This window comes from Protopterus annectens, chromosome 6.part1, assembly GCF_019279795.1.
Source record: "Protopterus annectens isolate FY-2018-M chromosome 6.part1, PAN1.0, whole genome shotgun sequence".
NCBI lineage: Eukaryota > Metazoa > Chordata > Ceratodontiformes > Protopteridae > Protopterus > Protopterus annectens.
In genome coordinates this window covers 65,142,575-65,159,338 of record NC_056738.1, presented here as the reverse complement: position 1 = coordinate 65,159,338, position 16,764 = coordinate 65,142,575, and the positions used below count along the sequence as shown (strand labels likewise).

At 36.5% G+C, this 16,764-nt stretch overlaps 1 protein-coding gene across 1 annotated transcript in view; it reads right to left on the bottom strand.

The window, feature by feature from the left end:
- Nucleotides 1-16,764, bottom strand: part of COL28A1 (collagen type XXVIII alpha 1 chain) — a 914,882-nt gene that overhangs the window by 99,956 nt on the left and 798,162 nt on the right. The gene's annotated exons all lie outside the window — the stretch shown is intronic.

Here is a 16,764-nt window from a genome sequence, read left to right as displayed (position 1 = left end):
TTGCAGTCTGAATACTGTTTAGAATGTAAAGTAAAATGCCTAGTTGGATGTGTATATGTACTTTTGTTAAAAATATGGGAACAGGCGCTACAAGTTCTACAGGGAAAAGTACCCTGTCTAGCAGATTTACTTGTGCCTTTATATGTATCTCTATTGCACAAGTGCTGCTTCAGTGACTTGTTGTTTCTAAAACTAGAATGAGGGGTATTTCCAGTTATACCAACCAGATTAGGAACATGTTCTAGTAAATGCCAGTGTCTCCTAATAATGTCGGTATATTGATGAATGTTACTAGCAAATTGAAAAACAATTCTAAAACCATTATTGCCAGAAGATTTAGTGTCTATATTACCACTATTAGTACTAGAATGAAAATACGGTCTACATCTAGTGTGTCTCTGTTACCAGATTTACTCCGCAGATGGCAAGAACTTAATTTACAATTTAGTGCTAAATATATGGAACTGCTTCTAGAATTTTTTACACCTATTGAATTTCAGCTTAAGTCACAAATCATTGCCCTAAAAACACAAATTACTGAGGATTTTCCATGTGAAATCACTATTAACAAAATGAGTCAGCTACAGGACAATATTGTTACTTATGAAAGAAAGCTTCAGACAACTAAGTTATCTAAATTGAACAGGGACAAATCGGACTTTGTTAAAAACAATGTATTCTCATGGCCGAGAGAAAATATAAATAGACCTTCTCAAAGCAATATTGCTTTTAATAATACACCAAATGCAAGATCTTTTCAAAGCAATACTGCTTCCAACAATGTGCCTAATGTAAATAATGACTCAAACTCTTATGCAGCTCGAGCTGCTGTTCCTGGCTTTGTTCCTAGCGCTTCAGCTGGATCAATTACAACAACTAAAGTTATTCTCAATGCAAAACCTAGCAACTCTATGCCAAATAATGATAACAGGACTTTAAACGAAAATACAACCTCAGATGCAGTTTCCAGCTCTACTTCCGGTCTTCCGATCACTCAGACCGCAGTAACAACAGAATCTCTGAACGCTAATGCTAGCAATAAGGTCCACCAAACTTCAACTGTAATAAATGATAACTATAAAGTCTTAAACAGCAATGGGACTAAACCTAAAAACAAAGTAAAGACTTTTCACTCGTCAGCGCCAGAAGCAACATTGCATGACCTAAATACTTCTACTAATGTGGATTCTGATTCTTTGGACACGAAAAGAGAAGCAAGTGTTTTTTTAGACAAAGACAAGAAAAACAATTTTACTCTGAAGACAGCATTACCGTTCAGACATTGTGCCAAGAGCCTTCCCAACAATGGACAGGCATTCAGAATCAATCAAACAGAGGGAACGGTTCCCCTCCACAAAAAGAGACGTATGTAAATTCAAGTCTGGTTGTTAACATTTCTTCTTTTGAATTAGATGCAGATCAGCTTAAATTACTAAATAAAGGGTTATCCTTTATACCTGCAAGGAAAGCTGATATTACAGAAATGCTCAAGGACTTAAGGTTACTAGGTAGAAATTTAGCTTTGAAATGTTTGTTTCCAACGAATACAAATAATAACACACATAATATGTATAAGCAACCCAGTACATTTATTCCACCTATTCCATCAGATATTCAAAGATTTATGGATGTTTGTGAAACTGCTTTCAGAGATACAGATGCTTCTTCTAGTTTTAATTATTCTTTTTGTAACTTAACTCCAGAAGAGCAGAGAGCCTTACATGAATTACAAAATTTACATTATGTAGTTTTTAAACAAGCTGATAAAGGCGGTGGCATAGTCATTTTAGACAAAAAGCTATATGTTCAGCAAATGGAAAAACTTTTATTTACCTCAGATACATATCAATGTATTTCAAAAATTACTGTAAATGCTATTATAGACAAAGTGTCTTTTTTGCTATTTGATCTATTAGTCACTGGCCTAATTGATGAATCATTAAAGTATTTTAATATTAACAAACCCACTATTCCTAGTATTTATGGGTTACCTAAGATTCATAAGAACCTCTCTACTCCACCAATGCGACCCATAGTTTCTGGAGCTGGTTGGTGTACTGAACCCCTTTCCATATATGTTGAAGGTAATCTACATGGCCTATTAGAGAATTGTCACACAATACTTAGGGATACTAAGATGTTCCTAGAAAGATTGCATAACAGAATGGACAGTATAACAGAAGATACAGAGTTTGTCCTTGTTACCATGGACATAGAATCTCTTTTTACTAGCATACCTAATTGTTGGGGTATTGAAATGATAAGAGAATATCTAACAGCTAATAAATGCTTTACCAACACTAAAACTCAACAAATATGTAGCTTATTAGAAATCATACTAGAAAACAATATTGTTTTTCAAGATCAGTTCTTTTTGCAAAAAAGTGGCGTAGCGATGGGGACACCATGTGCAAACAGCTATGCCAATCTGGCTTTAGTTTGCTGGGAAGACACAAACATACTTTCTGTAAATAATCCATTCTTAGGACAAGTATTGTCGTATGTACGTTTTGTAGATGATGTCTTTTTGCTATGGAAAGGTGATGGTACTGATTTTGTATCCTTTGTAGAATATTTACATAATACTACTAACTTTTTGAAATTTTCATACCAGATTTCTGCAACAGATATTAATTTTCTTGACGTACACATCACTAAGTTCTGCTCTAATCATTTAAGCAGCAATATCTATTTTAAACCCACCAGAAAAAATACAGTATTACATAAATCCAGTATGCATCCTAGGCATATACCCAGGAATGTACTTAAGGACCAAGTTTTTAGAACTTTAAGATTACATGACAATGACGAAGATGCAGTTACTGCTCTCAAAAAACTAAAAACAGAATTTTTGGAAAGGGGATATCAAGCAGGGGATATTGATCAAACTATTTCTGATGCTTGGCAACAGAGACACACTAGATGTAGACCGTACTTTCATTCTAGTACTAATCGTGGTAATATAGACACTGAATCTTCTGGCAATAATGGTTTTAGAATTGTTTTTCAATTTGCTAATAACATCAATATACCGACATTATTAGGAGACACTGGCATTTACTAGAACATGTTCCTAATCTGGTTGGTATAACTGGAAATACCCCTCATTCTAGTTTTAGAAACAACAAGTCACTGAAGCAGCACTTGTGCAATAGAGATACATATAAAGGCACAAGTAAATCTGCTAGACAGGGTACTTTTCCCTGTAGAACTTGTAGCGCCTGTTCCCATATTTTTAACAAAAGTACATATACACATCCAACTAGGCATTTTACTTTACATTCTAAACAGTATTCAGACTGCAAAACCACAGATGTTGTTTATTTTAGTTTCTGTCAGCAATGCCCAGCATTTTATGTGGGCAAAACCAACAGGCCATTAAAGGACAGAATTCTAGAACACATTTGTGATATTAGAAATAATAAACAATCTAATGCCCTTGCTAATCATGTTATGCATACAGACGCTTCCCATTCTTTTAAATTCTTTGTTTTACAACATTTTCAAAAAAATTTGAGAGGAGGAGACATTGAAAATGTTACAGAAAGCCATGAGCAAAGATGGATTTTAAAACTTGATGCTGAACGCTATCCAGGGCTTAATGGGACTTCTTCTTTAATCACTTTTTTTAAAAGCAAGACGTCTTAAGCACTGATTTATTTTAACATGTTTTATTTTATTCTTAACATTTTTTATGGTGATATATATAAATAATATATATATGTATATATATATATATATATATATATATATATATATACATATACTTCTTATGTTTATAAAAGGTTTTTAGTGGACTACTAGAAATATCTACATTTATATATTTTATATTCACTGTTTTAAGATAATATGTTTTAAAATAGAGATGTATATATATTTTTGCTGTCTCTTAATATATTTTTGCTGTCTCTTTAAATAGTAGCTAATTGTGACATCACTGATTCTGCTTAATTGATGACTAAGCTGTTATTTAAGAGCTGAAGTGCATGTTAACTTTGTCTGATGAAGCAACCACTGTTGTGAAAGAGCTTACCTCTGTTCAGTTTTTTATTTTTGTACTATTAAACGCTATTGTGTGTCACCCTGATGCACTGTTTTTTTGTTTTTATGAGGAATAGACCAAAAATACAAGGTAAAAATCTGGACATTTTGCAAAAATCTGGATATCTGAGAGGCATGATACCAACATTATGTTTATATGCTTGTGTCCAAGTTATCTCGTGTACTGTGGTTGAGTTAGGCTGCATTTCATTATTATTCAGTCAACAGTAATACTCTATTGCAATGCTCTATCCTTTATGAGCTAACAATTAGCTGTATGAATTTTGTATTGTCTTGGTTAAGGGATGATGTTACTGTTTACATTTTTGTATTTATTTTTAAGCAAAAAATCAGGTACAGTAAATACATTTAATAAGTAAAATATACGACTGTTACTTTTCACTGGTAAATGGAACCTTAATGCCACCATGAAGAACAATGTTTGTGTTAAATTTTTTGTCTTCTATGAAATATATTGGTTTGGGGATATATACTGATGGGTAACACAATTGTACAGATATTAGTTTTGTTGTCTGACAGTAATTGGTTTTCCAGGCTGGTTTCTAGCAGGGGTGCCTTTTGTGTGGAGTCTACATGTCCCTCCTGTTTCCATGTGTATTTTCAGTGCTGGGTTCTGCTCACATCTCAGGGGCATGCATATAGAATGAACTGCTGATTGTCCGAATTGTAGGTATAGACAAAGAGTGTATGTGTGTGTGTGTGTGTGTGTGTGTGTGTGTGTGTGTGTGTGTGTGTGTGTGTGTATCCCTGTAATTGACAAGTTTTGGTTAAGATTAGTTTAATGCTTTACACGTACTGATTAGCAGGATAGGTTCCACCTCCAATGTGAACCTGACAAGATAAAGCAGATCATAGCAGGGGGGACCACGCCACCCTGCACCCCCCACACCCCCCATACCTTTAATATAGCAGCTCCGAGATCGCACTACAGTGCAAGAATGGAAATTTTTCCATTCCACACTATTGGGAGATAGCGTTTCCCCATTGTCAATATTCTGAACGTCGACCATATGGCATTGGCCATATGGGTGTCAGCGTTGTGAGCTGTCTGCATTCTGTATTGGACCCATATATATATATATATATATATATATATATATATATATATATATATATATATATATATATATTTATACTTGCATTTTACACTGTTCCTCTCATAATATAAATACTGCATATGATTATCTTTGTGGTTTTCTTGGCATTTTTGAGCAGCTCCTTGAGGGAACAATAGTTTGACTTTTGACACTTTGTTTCAACAGTGACTATTGCTATATTAGTTGCAAGCCTTACATATTTCTACTCATTTGTTGCGAAAGCTTATGATCTTCCAGACTTGAGTAATTGTGAAAGTCTTTGTTGAACATTAAGTTATAAATTCTTGAACAGTGTGTATTCTGATGATATTCTTTTAACTTGCTGTATATTTACTCCAAGATACAGCAGTCCTAGAACTAGCCTAATATAGTCACAATGGGAGGTGTAGATACAGTGCTCACCCCCCACCCCACCCCCAACTCTCCATCTAAATTGTTTCTTGTGCAGCTGTTTGTAAAATATGGATGTCTGAAACAGGAATCATTTTCAGGACGTTTGACTTAGTGAAAGCTGGTTACTGAGCCTTATAAGGATTGCTCCAAAAGCTATACTGTATGTTAAGAATGTAGAGCTAGGTGATAATGAAATCCTGTTGCTTAGCTGATTTGTCTCTGAACTTTATTTGCTTGGTTATTCCACCTATGGCAACTTCAGGTTCTGTCTGCCAGTATAATTCAGTGAAACTTGCAATGTTGGGATAGTTCCAGATTACCAAACAAAAAGGAGGCTAGCACGAAAAAGTACTCACTTAGAAAATGCACCAGTGGAGGAAATGAAGCTCAATCCTTTGCTGGAATATCAGATTTATTATAAAAAACCGACACGACAAGACATCCACCAGATAAAACTCAAAAGCAGGTCACAAGCACTAACGCTATGTCTACACACTTGCGTTTTCGTTTGTAACACTTCTTCAGATGCAAGTACATTCTCATCAAAACACACCACTCTTTTTATATCCTGCTTAATTGATACAATTAAACAATTACATCTAAATTAAAAAATCTTTAGATATATTAATTAGCCATACTAGTATTCGCTTTAAAGCATCAAAAACTTTTTAAATACATTGTAAAATGTGAATATACTTGAAAACTAAAATACATACATAAATATAACCACATTATAATAGTCCTTTGAACTAGTATCATACTAATCTTTTCTTAAAAACTTTCATTTTTTATATAATTAATGAATAAAATGTTCATTCATATCCACTAGTTTCCTTTATCTAGTAGCACTAGTAGCTGGATAATAAATTGAAAGAAATCTTGAAGGAAGGGATAGGAATAGTAAAAGATTCCTGGGACTTATTAAGGAATCTGAAGGATGAATTGTTTGATGAAAATATCATATTTATAACTTTGGATATTGTAGACTTATTCTCGTCCATACCTTATAAGGAAGGTATGGACTTGTTTGAGGAAGCCTTGGTAAGGTATGGTAAATTCCCCTTCTCAGTCTCATGGGTCCTATATCCACTATTAGTGAATTTTTTTCTTCAAGTCCAATAATTCAGACTGAAAACCCTCATCTGATGCATTTAGTCTGGAAATCCTCATACCCTGTCTGCATGCGATGGTGACGGTGAGTCTAATACAGAAGCATTTGATAGTGAAAGCATGCGGAACACCATGCAGAAGTTGGAGTTGGATTTCCTTAAGTTAAAGTGTCTACAAATGCAACGGCAACATTTTGAGGTATGTTTGGCAAGGAAAATCATTCCTAGGGGCCTGCGTATCCACAAAATGCCCACTCACGGAGCTTTATACCTGGCCTTACTTACTAAATGGCAGCAACTGAACTTAGAGGTAAGTGCCAAGTATTTGGCTCTGCTTATTGACTTTTTCAAACCTAAGGAAGATAAATTGAGACAGTCTATCAGAGAACATATTCAGCGCCAGCTATTGATCGGTTAATGGAGAGTTTGTTGGATGGAATTATTGTGTATGAGAGGAAACTTACAACAAAAAAAGGTCAAAATAGACAGAGATACCAATGACTTTAAGAGGGGAGAAATTTTCACATGGCCGAGAAATCAAAGAGACAATAGACAATATAAACAAGATGCTAGTTTTAGCAACTCTCATATAGAGAGGATGGCTACCTTAGTGTCAGATAATGTCTCAGAATCCAACAATGGCTCCCATAGGGCTGTAGTAAATGTTATCCAGTAGGAGAATGAGATAAGAGGATGTAATTCCACCAATGATGAGGGGACTTCTCTTTCCTCCTCAGCATCTCATGTGAGTACTAAAACTATGCCTATAGGGACTGGTCAGTCTATAAGTATATCCGAAATACAACATGGGAAGGATCTGAGACCAAAGATCTTAAATACATCTTATTAGTCAGTTACAGGAGAACCCTCTAGTTCCAATGCCATCTCATATACACATTTCCCTTTACCCATCGGTGGGGAGAAAGAGGCCAGGAGAACTCAATCTATGAGTCAGGGGTGCCAGAAATGCAAATTATCTATGGAAAGACAGTTGAATCAGTCCCTCAAGAAAATGTGGAACCATCTGGGGACTCATTAGTTTAACTGCAGATGAATATCAGTTTTGAGTAAAGGTCTCAGTTTCATCCCTACTAAACACAGTGACATTACAGACACAATGTTGGACATTAAAATGTTTAGTAGAAATGTAATATTAAAATTAGAGCTTGGAAATAATATGAATAATTCTGAACATGTATTTAAGAAACCGAGTTTATATATACTGAATGCTCATCCATTAGCTGAAGCATTTAATAAACTTATATAAGTTCTATGATTATAAAAAAATGGGAATGTATTTAGAAATCTGAAGTATAATTTGAAACTTAGTGAACATAGAGCTTTAAAACAGCTACAGAATGATGACACTATAGTCATCAGGCCAGCTGATAAAGGCGGCCCTATAGTTATAATGAATAGGGAAGACTATTACATGTCCATGAAGATGATGCTGAGTGATGTCAGATATTATTCTGTTGTTAATATTGAACATGTGCATGCAATGACGATTAGAATTCCGAATATGTTGGAGGATATTTTGAAAAGTGAATTGATTAGCTCTGAATTGTTTAAGTTTTTAAAATGTGATTATCCTCTTATCCCTACCATACAAGGATGGCCAAAAATACATAAAAAAGGGTTGTAACCACCTATGAGACCCATAGTGGCTGGTAGGGGCTGGTGCACAGAATCATTTTCATTATATGTAGAGAAATACTTATGTCCTGTTCTAGACTTAAATACGTTTGTTTTCAGAGATACCAAACCATTTTTGGTTAATCTATATGGCTTTACAAATGCATTACCCATGGATACAGAATTTTATTTTGTTACACTAGATCTGCAATTGTTATTTACCATCATACTGAATACACTAGGGGTAGCCTCAGTACAAGAATATCTCATTAGGCATAGTGATTACAATAGTATACAGATAGATCTTATATGTCTGTTCTTAGAGACTATTCTGGAGAATAATTTGTTTCTGTTTGATATTATTTACTTGCAGAAAGATGGCATAGCTATGGGCACCTCGTGTGCCAATAGCTATGCCAACATGTTTCTAGTCTTGTGGGAGGAGAACACACTTTTCCAGATGGAGCATTATGTGAGGCATGTCCCCTTTTATCGACGTTTTGTCGATGACCTCTTTTTGATATGGACAGGTGATATAACGAGTTTGAACATTTTTGTCCAACAATTGAATGATGCTATTGATTATCTTAAGTTTACCATGGTGTCCACTAAAGTTAAGAGAGAAAATTTAGATGTTTATGTTGAGAGGCTGAGTGATGGTTTGGTCAACACGGGGGTGTATAGAGAGAGCTGGTACAGGAACCATCTATTTCAGAGATATAGCATGCATCTCCAATATGTGTTTAGGAACATAATTAAAGGACAGGGTATGAGGGTTTCCAGACTAAATGCATCAGATGAGGGTTTTCAGTCTGAATTATTGGACTTTAAGAAAAAATTCACTGATAGAGGATATAGGACCCATGTGATTGAGAAGGGGCTCTCAGATTTATACAGCTTAAGGGGAAGTAGGGTGTCCCCATATTATGCACCCACTCAAGATTATGATACTCATATTATAAATAATGATGGAGTGAGAGGCATGAAGATACCTATGTTCTTTACTAGCAATAGTAGGAGACTAGTATACAGACATGACTTAGGGTTAGTCCCACTTTCATTATCAGTATGTATTTTTTTAGAAGTTATCATATGTAAGGATGGTATATGTCTTTAAATTTTGGATTCACATTTGAACTGATTCTCTGAATTTTATTGGTTGACTAATTATATTTAAATGTCTCTGTTTGAATAAGATGATTTTATTGGTCTGAAGAAGCTCACAGCGAAAGTGTTTACTGTTTTTATTTAATGTAATAAAAGTGTCATGGTTCATATACTGCCTGGCTGCCTCACTGCTATCTTGTGTGTTGAATTATTTGGATTTATACTTTTAAGCAGTGAGACACTTATCCCGTTGAGAACTACCTGGTTACATCTCTGAATATCCTACTCGCAAGGTTTTGCTTTTTGGTTTGGACATTGTTCATAGAAATATTTATGGTGGGCTGTGGGAGGATATGATTAAATTCAATGAGTTAAAATGACAAATTCGCTTGAATTCTTTTACACCCCTTGGTCTTAATGACAATGTGTCTATTAGTAGTGTTTAAAATTGTGTTCTTATTTAGTGTAAACCTGATAATTTATTAATGGAAATTGGTTTTGTTATTTAGGCAATGACTTATCACAGTTTGTTATATGTTTATTTGCTTATTGGTTAACTAAGGTCATATGATGGTGAGAGGGACTTTTAAATAGCTTGATTTTTTTATTTTTTGTATTCTGAAGAAGTCTTGTTGATATATACAGACAAAAGCACTCAATTTTATTAAACACTTTCAGCTAGGAACTGTGTGCCTTCTGTTTTTCCCATGTATGTTATTTAGTTTGGTTCATTAAAGTAGTTCCCTGAAAAAAAAAACTGTCAAAGGGGTTGGTGATTGGCATAATGGTTAAGGTGTGTACTTTACAAAACAACTTTTGGGAAACACTGGAGAACTTTTATTTTATTTTTTGTGGAGGAGCAAACCCTCCTGCACCCCATGTGGATGGACACCTCCCTACCTCTCAACTGTACCGAATTTGTCAGTATTTCCTGGTTTCATAAATTCATAGGTTCATAGATGTGTACTAGGCTAATGACCCTGGAGCCTTTACAAGCCTAGCCCATAGGATTACCCTGGCATCATGCCACCAGACCTTAGTTCCCAGTGCCTCTGTCAAGTAGAGTCACTGGAGTGATCCCTGGGGTGAATTTTCTATTTCTCATCCACTCATCAAGATTTCTCTTGAAGAGGGCAAATGGGGTGCTCTGCTTGACATGTATGGGAAATCTATTCCACAGCATGGACAGCCTCTGGGTTATGAACCTGTCCCTCCAGCTTGTTCTGTTGATTGTGGTAATGAGGTTGAGGTCTCTGGAGCATGTAGTGTGGAGGGGATTGGGATTTCTTTAGATGTAGCATTTCTAACAGAGCTGGGTTAGACATGGCTTTGTAAGTCAAGCAGAGATCTCCTCTAAGTAGGCGATATGAGACAGAGAATAGTTGGAGCTTTTTGTCTGTCCATATAGGACAAGTGTTTAAGGCCAAGGATCCTCTTTGTGAGGTACTTTTACAGCCTCTCCAGTTGTTGCAGGTGTCAAGTGAGGTACATGCCAAATGGGGCATTGTACTCGATGACTGGCCTAATGAGGGAAGAGTAGAGGGAGACAATGACCTCTTTCTTCCTGGATGCAAAACCCTTAGTAATGAGATGTGTCACATAGAAGGACTTTCTGACCACAGTGGCAATGTGGTGATCAAAAGAGAGGTTGCTGTCAACCTGTGTTCCCAGATCTCTTATAACTCCCTCTGTGTTCAGTGGACTACCATCAATGTGGTAATTCATGGAAACCAGGTTTTTTACAAAGGGGATGATGACACATTTTTTGGCATTGAGCCAAAAAAATTGTTTGGTTGACCTCAGTGAGACCTTTCTGTATGATGTCAACATCACTTGGAGAGTTAATTATGGCACCCAATTTGCAATTGTCTGTGATCTTTGGCAGCCAAGTGAGTCCCATTGTATTGGCCTGGACTTCAGAGAAGTAGATACCAAACAGGAGAGGACTCAGGACTGAACCCTGTGGGACTCCACTCGTGACTGGTCAGCAGTCTGACTTGGAGTCAGCTACTTTTGCACTGTGGGTTCGATCTGTGAGCCAGTTTGCAACCCATCTAATGATAAAGGGGTTGATGCCTAGCTTAGTGAGTTTTTCTATGATTCCTGAGTGGGGAAAGGTATCAAAGGCCTTGGCCAGATCAAGGTAGGCTGTATGAACCACCTTGCCTTCATCCACAGCTCTGGTGACTGACTCAAAGACGTCTACCAGGTTGAGCAGGCATGATCTACCCTAAACAAAACAAAACTTTGTGGGATCCAGAGTTTGGAGATTCCCTATATCCTTGTTTATTAGGTCCATAATGATGCATCCCATAGCTTTGCATATCAGACTCATCCAGGCTAATGGGGCAATAGTTCTCAGGGTCTGTAGTTGCTCCTCCTTTGTGGAGAGGGATTACTGTAGCAGTGCACCATTCGGTAGGGACAAAGCCTGAGGTGAGGCTGTGATTGAACAGGGCACATTGGTGAGGTGCCACTTCACTCTGTAGTTCATGAAGAACACAGCCAGGGATATTGTCAGGTCTCATAGAAGCTGTATTCTTGGCCTTGGACAGTGCTGTTTTAACCTGTGCAGCAGTAATACTGGGTGCCTGGCAATCTACCAGTATTGTGATTGGTCCTTTGGTGGGCTCAAAATTATAGGGTGCCACGAATCCCAGACTGGTCCCTTTAAATCCCAAATTTGTTTTCATTTTATTTTCAATTTTCTATGATCATGCACTTATGTCATCACAGGCTGGCAACATCATACCAGTGGCAGGGAGCAGCACATCGCATTTTAATGTGTTTCCAGCTGCAGATGGAGCAAACAGTCCTGAAGGTTAGCCATTGCAACATGATGACTTCTATATTACAGAAAGCACAATGCGTATAGTGTGTAATTCTGATGCAAATGGTGGTTGTCAAGCAGGGTGAGGCAGCGATCTCAAGTGAAAAACAACACATCCTGCCTGTTGAGTACTTTGTACAAGTCCATTTGAAATCAGTGTTGAAACTGAAAATCCTGAATAGAAAGTACTTGTTTTGCTAAAGAGTGCTTGATAACTTAAATCACATTTTTTGCTGTGCTTGGTTGAGGCCATCTACTGCTACAATGATAGCTAAGTCATGGGATCAGTAACCAGCGATTGCTGAAAATGCTTTTTTGAAAAGAGCTGATAAAAGCACACAAACCCCTCCAGTGAAACACCAAGCTGTAAAAATCAAAATCAATAAATGAAAATTACTTTATCACATCATCACAGGGACATAAGTATTTTAGAGTAATGCGTAAAACAGAGAGACAATTAAGTAAAATAATTTATCTGTAGAGTATTAAGAGAATGGATGAAAGCAATGCTTTCTAAACAATTCAAATGATCATCTCTACTAAAATGTTTGAACATTATCAGATTTCTTTCTTTCCTGCTTAATGCTGAATCGGGCCACTTCACGGCTGATTTTGATTATTTTACCAGCGTTATCATTTTACGACTTTACTTTTCACTGGAGGAGTATGAGTGCTTCTATAAGTCACAGGATCATTTCTTTTCCAAGGAAGAGCAGTGATGTCTAGCTTACTTAGACCAAAATGTTTGCTGCTACCTCCATGTAAAGAGGTAAAGCCGCCCTTTTTGACAGGTACTTTTAAGTAACGTGGGGGTGACCCCAGGCAAAACATTGTTCAATTATTCCTGCTTAACTTTCAGGGCAGAAATAAATCAATGGGTTGGGATTTGCAAGTTAATGTGTTAGTGTTCTGGACTGTGTGTGCAGTTTGTTGGTGTTAAAAGCTTTAAACCTTTCTGGGTGTATTGGACCATGAGAATGAACACCGTACACAGGTTTCAAATGATAAAAGAGGCATTTGTTGATTTGTTACATACAGTTGCTTATTTATTTATTTATTTTTTAACAAAACTACTGCCGAATAGTATGTGCGTGAGGTTAAACTGAAACCTGATCCTAGCAGGGTGCCTTTTGAAGTAAAGGTTAAAGTTCATAGTACCCATTAAAGGAACATTCACCATTAACCAAACAGCTGAACATTTGCGTATCAGGCATCTTTGAATTGTGGGCACTAGCACCACTCTAGCAGGGTTGCTTTTCCAGTATTTATTTGTTTATTTTTTGGTAGTAAAGAAATGGTATTAGCCACAATTTTCAAACTCTGTTTGGTCTGAATCTGCACTTCAGTGGCATTGTTTGCAGCGATGGCTGTATGATAATAGTTGTCTTCCGGACTACAGTTGGGGTGAGGAAATTGGCACAGGCCAGACTCAACGTTGTGTACAGATTTCAAAGATTTGGATGCTAGCTATATTTCAGATTGGTAATAGCAACAGAATTTTGAATTAAGGACTGGACCCAAGAAACCCATACATTTTAAAAGGGGTCTGCTTTTTATGTTGTGTTATTAAGTTCTCACATGAGGGGTGTGTGAACTAGAAGTGGATTCTTGGAAGAAAAAAAAACGTGTTCTGTAGTTTGGATTTTATATTTGCAAAACATTATATATCTGTGAAGGTATTAGTGTTTATTTATGTTGTTCAGATGTACATACCCATATCTGATGAGGGCTTATTTGACTATTAGATTTGTTTCTGTACTCCTCTAACTCCTTGAATGACAGTAATGTAACTTCATTGTTACAGGATACCTTAAAACAGTAGGTATGTAGTTTGTGTTTAGTCATTAATTCTATGCTGCTTATTAAAGAAGTGTGTGTGTGTGCGTGTGTGTGTGTGTGTGTGTGTGTGTGTGTGTGTGTGTGTGTGTGTGTGTGTGTGTGTGTGTGTGTGTGTGACTGTGTGTGTGTGAGACATACCTCTCCACTGTCCAGATTTAGCCTTATTGTTTTGGTTTGTGTCTCATAAAATTTGTGGTTTTCTGGCAAATCACGGAAGACTGAATTCACTAAATAATGTCACTATCAGACTGTAGGTAGGTAAAAAATCTTGACCATACACACAATTATAATTTGCATCACATTTCATATTGAAGGTTCGGCACTTACACTAAAGTATGCATAAGCATAACCTTAAATGTTCCCATAACATGATCAACGTATTCTAAAAATCTAATGTTGACAAGAGCTTTAAATCCAGTTTCTGTCTGGGAAGTAGATGCATTCATCTTTATCTTGTCTGGAAAAGTGACATATAGATAATAAAAGGTAAATACTCTTATCTTTGATTGCATGGCTTGTACTGCTATTTAGAGTTGGACTACATTGAAAATAAGGTATGTGAACATTATTTTTTTTTCTTCTTGAGTTATACTCTTCTCTCATTGTTTTACAAATGTATTGAGTTATAATAATTTTCATAGTTTTGTGATATTTTGAAATTTTGTATGCTTTAAGCATGTATTGTTACAGTTCAACCTTTTGGGTTGGTTCGTGTTAATAATATAAAACTGTGTCTGAGAGCATTTCATATCTGAGATTGCATCTCTGAAGGCTTTATAAATTACAAATGTTCTTGAGTCAGTTTCTATATCTGATGGCTTGTATTTAGGACAAATTTGTCGGTTAGGTTTGTCTGTACAGTATCAAACAGTACTATTGTGCTTGACATAATATTTTTGGAAAAGAAGCCCTCGTGTTATTGACCAGTGATAGTGATAAATGCACTAGTATGATTGTTATGAATTATTAGTAATGAATGTTCATGACCAGTGCCTGTTTTTCATAAATAAAACTAGGTTTACATTCACATGACTTGAAGCAGATTGGAGAATATTTCTGATTGCTGGTACCCCACAATTCCATCGGGGTGGGTGGGGCTACATAATTATGTATGCAAATGTTATGTTAATCATCGTCCAGATTTTTGACCAATTGTACCTACTTTTTATGGGCCTTTGTCCAGATTTTTGTTGTTTCCAGGTTGAGAGGTATGACACCTCCACATTCCCCAAACTTATATACACCCACTACATGGTCACACAACAGTGAAGAAAAACCGAAAATATACTATTACAAAAAGTTTTTTCAGCACTTTTACTTCAGTCTGTCAGTATTTGTTAAAATGGCTTCCTCACAGGGAAAAAGTCCTACTGGGATAGTTTTGTCTCATAGGAAAAAAGTCCTAGTGGGATATTTTTGTATGTGAATAAGAAATATAAAAATCATGAAGTATCTGGTACTCTTATTATTTCATAAAGCAGTACTATAAGCCATTTTTACATCATGTTATTATTTTCAAATTTCTGCAGTTTTCCCACAGTCCTAGTGCTCACTTCTCACTGTTATTGGGGTTGCTTTCTTTAAAAGAGAAAACCATCTTCATAATTGATTTAACAGCATTAACATGGTACTGATTTTTGTTTTTCTAGGGTATAATTTTTGCAATAAAATATGTGTACCAAAATTCCTTTTCCTATCTAACCTCAGGCATGTTAAGTGTGGATCAGTGGCACATGGTTGGGTAAGGCCCTTTCTACAACCCAGATAACCAGAGTTGGGGTAGTAGCTCTGAGTCTGGAGGAGCTGTGTAAAGGAGAGTGGTCATCAGTGGCTGACACCAGCTCACCCATCCTGGGGATGGGATGAATTGATAGCTGCAGTACGATTGCCATAGTGAATGCTTGAACCTTGTACATAGCGTTACATCTGGGATATAAATTTGGCACCAATGAGCCAGTGACAGTAACCTCTATTGTTCATGAGGAGATGTGTGCATATGTAGTTGGAAGATACTGCAAGCCCCCACTTTGATACAGGTTTGTATATCACACACCAAGTGTGGGGTTAGGCTATTAGGACAAATGTCCCAGAGCTCTGCATAGAAGAGTGACACAGATATAAGGGTGGGACATTGTGCAGTTCTCTGGCCTGGGGATTGTTAGGATGTACTCCTAAATCCAGAAGGCTTCAGTCTGGGTTGAGTGGTGAAGGCAGACTATCAGCCCACCTCAGTGTTTGCTTGGATAATGATGGGTCCCCCTCCAATAGGCTCACCCCAGGGAGATTGGGGACCCAACTTTTCTCGTAAGCGAGATGGGATCAAGACCCATCAGAAGGTAGTTGATGGTTGGCAGACATGCAGGGAAAAAGAATGCTGGAAAAAAAACTCGGGTAGGTTGAAAGAATCTTCTATGCTTTCAGGACGAGAAGCATAATACATGCAGTCATACTTCTCAACTATACAGATTTTCGCAGAATGTCCACATTTTCGCCTCATATTTTTGGTCCATTTTTCATAAAATTGTGGTTGTCTAGCAAAAGTAGTGGCAAATCATTAAAGACTGAAGTTAGAAATAATGACAGACATTTGAGTTTTGAATTCACCCTTCAGAAAGTTCATGCTGATGCAAAACCTGTTATTCTATCAACTTTCTAAATTTGTACGAGCAATATTTTTTTAAATTATCCTTAT